The sequence below is a fragment of the Carassius gibelio genome, chromosome A9, assembly GCF_023724105.1.
Source record: "Carassius gibelio isolate Cgi1373 ecotype wild population from Czech Republic chromosome A9, carGib1.2-hapl.c, whole genome shotgun sequence".
In the NCBI taxonomy this organism is placed as follows: Eukaryota; Metazoa; Chordata; class Actinopteri; order Cypriniformes; family Cyprinidae; genus Carassius; species Carassius gibelio.
The window spans coordinates 796,372-802,617 of NC_068379.1; the positions used below are offsets into that span (position 1 = coordinate 796,372).

The 6,246-nt window shown below is 36.6% G+C and overlaps 1 long non-coding RNA gene across 1 annotated transcript; it reads left to right on the plus strand.

Moving 5' to 3' along the window:
- Window positions 1–1,611: 1,611 nt before the first annotated feature.
- Window positions 1,612–5,986, plus strand: LOC128019389 (uncharacterized). The gene is made up of 3 exons (XR_008185134.1): window positions 1,612–2,551; window positions 4,587–4,732; window positions 5,783–5,986. It is a non-coding gene; the product is annotated as an uncharacterized LOC128019389 (long non-coding RNA).
- The last annotated feature ends 260 nt before the right edge of the window (window positions 5,987–6,246 follow it).

Consider the following 6,246-nt stretch of genomic DNA (forward strand, 5'->3'; position numbering starts at 1 on the left):
TGGTAGTGACGGTTCAGGATTAGATTGCCAGCAAATGCATTTAATCCCACGAGTCTCACCTCTCCTCTTCCTCAGCATTTAATATTCTGTAGTGTGAACAACAGATACTGTTACAGTACCTCCAAGTGCTCGCTCACTCACACACTAGTTATTGTTTTGGTGTCGTCGAAATTAAGAGAAATGTATTTTATTCTCCTCTCGCTCTCTCTTTCAGGCTTGAATTAATAGCAATTTCTTGTTGTTTAAATAACTAAATATATTTCTGCTCTTGCGCTCATCTTATACTTATGAAATCTGTTTGTATTCTGCCTCTCTCTGGTTTTGCCTCTATAAGAGGTTTGTTGTCATTGTGTGTCAGTGGAACGGGGTGATATAAGGATCATGTGTCTCCAAATGACATTTAAACGTGGGATCAGCAAAAGATTTTAGGAAAGATTGTTGGATCTGTGGCATTTTCTTGTGCCAATGTGTTTGACATGAACTGTGTGCCCCCGAAATAGACAAAAGACACTATCTGGATTTTTCTGTTGAATGAATACATTTCTTAATAAAATATTGCCACTTGTGGCCATTTGTGTTTTGGAGAAACAAGAACATGTCATATTTTATCCTAGAATCAAAAGAAAGTATATATAATTAATTATAATTATATATTAATTAAAATTTAAAGTATGCATACATAATGGTCGTGTATTTATTCAAATTGTGGCATTTATTATTTTTATGCTGCGCTTGCTTGGATGCATGGATGCTGTACGTGTTCTGGGAATTGTTATGAATACTGCATATTCAAACTCATTTTACTTATTTGACATAAGTAGGGAATATTCAGACTTGGGGATTGAGTAAAGACTGGATGATTTTTTTATTAATGCATCAAATTTAACACTTGACATAGAAGTTGTGTGAGCTGGCCTGGATTGCTGCTGGTGGTTTTTGTTTTTTGTTACTCTCCCTAATATGTAAAGCTTTTATGTAAAACTTAATGTCTTTTCTTTTGTTGTAATAATAGTTAGACTTATAGTAAATATTTATTTATTTTTTTTTGCGAATAAATATAATTCAGATATTTTCATGAGATTCATTTTTATTTAGCATCTGACATCACTTAAATGGTAGGAAATGTGGCTATAATGTTGACACATTTGTATGATGATCTAATACCCTTTTTATTATATTTTTTTTGTATTAGTTTTTTACTGTATATTCCTATTTTCATCATATTGTAGTCCATATTCAATATTTTACTATATGCCACTAATATTTAACTACTGTCATGTTCATTGGCTGTAATATGTCTTTTTTTTATAAATAATAATAATAATAATTTTGACACCTTCTCTTACCTCTCAATGTCTCTCTCTTAACAAACCGGTGCACACTATGATTCAACATGTCTTTACTACACAGGTGAGCTCTTCTTTTCGTTGATTAGCAATTGCATAGATTTGAATAACAAAGAATTTCGGGTGGATTCTGGCACAGTGGCTCGAATTGATCTCCGGCGTCAGTCACTATATTCACTGGCGAGTCAACCTGACCTAGAATCGCTACTTATTACAATATGGACTGAACCATCCGGATCAAAGAGGGGGGTGGCGAGCACACATCAGCAGCACTCGCTCAGCTCTGATGGGGGAAGCCATGTTAGTGCCGTGAGCTATTTAAATCACCCTAGTTTCACAACGAAAGGCTGCGACTAGCACGTTTTGGGGAGACTGAATCGCTCCCGAAGCCCCTTCGCGCGGAATCGGACACCCCTCTGTGTTTTTCCAACAGCACACTTTTCACCATTAAAATATAGCGGCTTTTCCCAACCACTGTAAATGAGAGCAGTCCAAAGGATAAAGGAAACAGAGTATCATTTTTGCACCTAAAACATATGATGTCGAAGGATATCGCAAGAAACATAGCCCTACACGTGTGTGGATGTAATGTTTATGAGGACTGACGCTGGTTCTCAGAAGAGATCTTTGTGTCGCTGCAGCCAGCTGCGGTTATTATTTGATCCACTGCTATTTTTAACGCATATCACTCGCTCTACTAATACACCGCAGACGTGTTTTAAAGCGTTTATTCTAGTGGCTCTCTAGCACACAAGAGCCTGCGGGATTTTAAGCTCTCTCGCTTTCTGTCTTTGGCCAGGAGCTTGATAAAATAGCTCCCCTCCCCCAAAGCTTTGGCGAAACAGGAACAACTTCTTCTTCGAGAGAAAAAAGGGCTGCACAAGTTTGGGACGTCTTGGATCCGCCGTTTGTCCATTTGTAGTCCGGAGCTGAGATTTTTTTTCTTCTACACCGATTCTTTGGGTTTTATTGAGGATTGTCGGCTTCCTTTGTTAGCGAGAAGGCTCTGGCATCCATGCTCCTGAATTTTTTCTTTGGAAAATGGGATACCTCTAGGATTATAATGAGGGGAATGCGCTCGCTTGTGGAATAACTTCACTTTTTTTCAGTGGGAATGGAATTGGCGGAGCCCTGATTTATTTTCTTTAATTGCAATGGGAAAAGTGCTTTATGTGGAATATTTGTTGTTGTCGTGCTCCACATGGGTAAGATTTGTTTTGCTTTCGTTCATACTTTTCTTCCATGCTCGATTCGCCTTGCTCCCATTGAGTTATACGTGATTTAGGAAACCCCAAAGAATGTCTCATCTCGGATTATTTGATTTTAAACGTCACAAATAAATAGACTAAGTACTTTTTAATTTAATTAGATCGTGTAATAGATTTTCCTTAAAAAACATGCATTCATAGGAAGGCACGTATAACTTTCTTGCAGATGCCATTATGGCTGGAGATGCTAAAACAAGCTTGTTTTCCCACCCCGGGGTTTTCCCTGTCTCATACCTAACTTTTAATCGCAACGCATATCAACTGTTCATTTAAAAACATTTATTTCAGAATGCACAGTCCTTTTACATTCAAAACACGTATGTTTCCCGTGTAAACGCCGTTGCTTCCCTCAACTTTCCTCGGTTTTTTGTCCTCTTCAGAGAATCCAGCAGGTTACAAGGAAGTTCGTGAGGCCGCAGCAGCAGCGTGTTTTCACAGCTCTCCATTGTTACATCAAGCCCCATTTACTTTTCTTACAGTGTTGCTAAAACCCTCGTTTTGAAACCGTATATCCAGCCAAACGTGATACGCCTCTGGACTGCAGATATAAATGGTGTTTTGTTGTCTTTTAGCTTCCTCCGTGTGCAGGTATCTGTGTTGGGTTACTCGAGAGAGACCAGGCCTGCACACACACAGCAGGGTGGATCACAAATGAGTAAAAACATAAAGAAACCACGCAAACCTTCTTCAGAAGACTGTCAAAATCTATTTGACCATAGGAAGTTTTGTGCTTGAAATGTGCTCAGTATAGATATGTTTGTCACAGTCAAGGAGCTCTCATACTTTGCATATTTGTGATATTATTCAAAAGGAAAGCCCATGTTTGCTGGGTGTGGTTTGCCAAGCATGAATATATAACACTGAATGTTTTATTTATAGGTATTACAACCTTTGGTTGCCCTGGTTTGAACTTAAGTGACTTTTACTGCATTATGTACGAACCTTAAAGACTGGTCTTTTATAAAGTGTTGTGAATTTGCCGAGACTGGCTCAAGACCACGATTTAGATATTGATGAGGAGTTAGGTTTATTAACAGCCTCAAACTTGTTTCACAGTGAGGAGTCAATGCACAAATTGTGTACTAAATTGCTGAATGCATGCTATCGGGGTAATACATTGCAGTTTTTTTCTTGGTGAGGAAGGAGTGACCTTTTAAGATACAGATGCATTTTGTTGAGTTTAAGAAGTAATATCTTATAATTTAACTACTGTGTGTTTGGGAGCCCAATTCGCATGCTCATTTTTACTCAAAATCTCTAAAGAAACATGAAGGTGTGCTAATGCAATGCTTGTTTATTTTTTCTGATCTGAACCTTGAATGTTGTTTTGTCATTCTTGTAGACTACAGGGAAATCTTCCCTGGTTCTTTTAACTAGTCAGCTTGTGCGTTTAGAGAATGGAGTTCTTGTTGTGCATATCCACAAAGTGAGTCATGTAATTGCTGCCGTAGGTTTGGCTTTGTCAAGAATTAGCATGTGGTGAAGTTTGTTAGAACTATGGAAAGTTCTTATATTTCTCGGATTTATTCTGGCTAGCGTTTTATTCGTTTTGGCTTTGCCTTGCCGCAGCATTCAGCAATAATTTGCAACTATTTGTCCCGAGTTGCTGTGCAATAAAGAGAAGCCCAACACTTTTTTTTTTTCTCTTTTGTCTGAAATATTGCATACTGTGATATTTGAGAACAGTTTTTTTCTTTATTGAATTTTGAGTTTCTTGCTGCCGAATAATGTTGAACTGCATTGGCATTATTTGGAACCTCGCTTACAAATATCATGAAATATCATCATCGCTTTTATGAGTTCCACATAATCTGGGCGCAACCAATTCTACTTGACATCTAAGAATAAATGCTCAAATAAGAAAATCAGTCTACAACCTCTACCTCTGACAAACATCTACTACTGTCTTCAGATCTTCTGTGGTTATGTGTATGTTGGTGGTCTGACTCTGAACTGCTTTTTTTCTCCACAGGTGTTCGGATAGAGTCTGTGATCTCCTGAGCTCACTGGTTTAATCTACAGGAGAAGAGGCGCTCACAAATTTTCACAGTGGAAATTATTTGCATGGTCTTCAGATGAGGGAGAACGGGAGACTCTGAAACCTGAAGGGTGTTCGAGGTAAGTTAACTATAGTGCCGTGCACACACTGTCTTGTAATGTAAGCTTACACATTTAAGAGCTTTCTAAGGAACAAGGCAGCTCACTAGATTGATTTGAATGGAATATTGATTGATACAATATCTATTTATTAATAGTGGAGTTTCTTCCATCAAATGCAAATGGAGAAATTTAAGCAATATTCTGGCTGCAAATTTTCCGTGCGGTTGCAAAAAATGGAGACAAAAAGGAAATAAAAGCATCAGAAAAGTAGCAATGCACTATATTCCAGTTCATATCAAATTTTTGTGTCAAACTCACTGAAATTGAAGTCATTATTCACTGCTGATTCCTCAAGAACCAGATCATTGTACTTTGTGAATGAATTGTTCAGCTCTGTTTTGTTTATGTAAAATATTCTGTGAAAAGAATAATGTTATTGTTGTTTTGGCTTCAAGAGATTTGTGGTATATTGCACATTTGGTGCCTTTGCATTCTTGGTGAAGTTTAAAAGCTCCATTCCCAAATAATTAGAATTGCATGGAAGAGAATAAGGACATTATTTAAAATATCTCCATATTATATCAAGAGGGTTTGTAGTGACACGAGAGTGAGTAAATTATAACACCGTTTTCATTTTCAGTTTCAGTTTTCACTTCCTTTGAGTAAAATTGTTTACATTCTGTCGGTGCATAAATGTGCAAAAATCCTATCCACTTAGTAACATGCTTTAAAAAAACACAACACCCTAGCATTGTGGCGTAGAGATTTACATGGAAGCATCACTCACATTTAATTTTTTTGTAAATATAACTTTAGTATATTATTTATTTAATGTATAATATAAAAATCTAATAAGACATAGGCTCCTTGATTTTCTTTTGATGATGATTATTTTCACTGTATAGGTGTTGCAACGCTCGTATAGAATTAATCTGCCAGTTAAACATGCAAATGAAGTCGAAGCGAGTTTGGGAGAAAGTTTAAGGGAAACAATGATTTGATTGTTTCTTCTGATGCAATTGTAGTGTCGTGCTCTTTCAATGTCTCTCCCATTTTCATATTTGGCAGATATTGCTGGTGTTCTGTATCACAGGCTTGGCTGTAGTTGTGGTATGCCCAGAGGTGACTGATGATAGCAACCTACTGTCTTTTGGCCAACAATAACTGTAGCCGATAACTGTTGATGGATGAATAAACAAATTATCTTGTCAGTTTTTAAATCACGAAAACTCAAATATAATCAAAAATAAGATGTGGATGTGAAGTTAATTTTGTGTTTTAAAGGATTCCTTCACCCATTACATTTATATTTTTCATTGTTTATTTGCCGAACTATTTTCTTTGTAATTTAAAGAGCAGCTAAATCATTTGGATTAATATCCCCTTTTTTGTTAAAATGTCATTGGGGTTTGAAAAAAATGTTTCATGGATAAAGTAATACTTTTATTTCAGTATAGGCCAAAATAGATTGACTTATTGATAAGTCAACATTATTGACGATGTTGAAATCGTCAAATATTTTTGTTGTTACA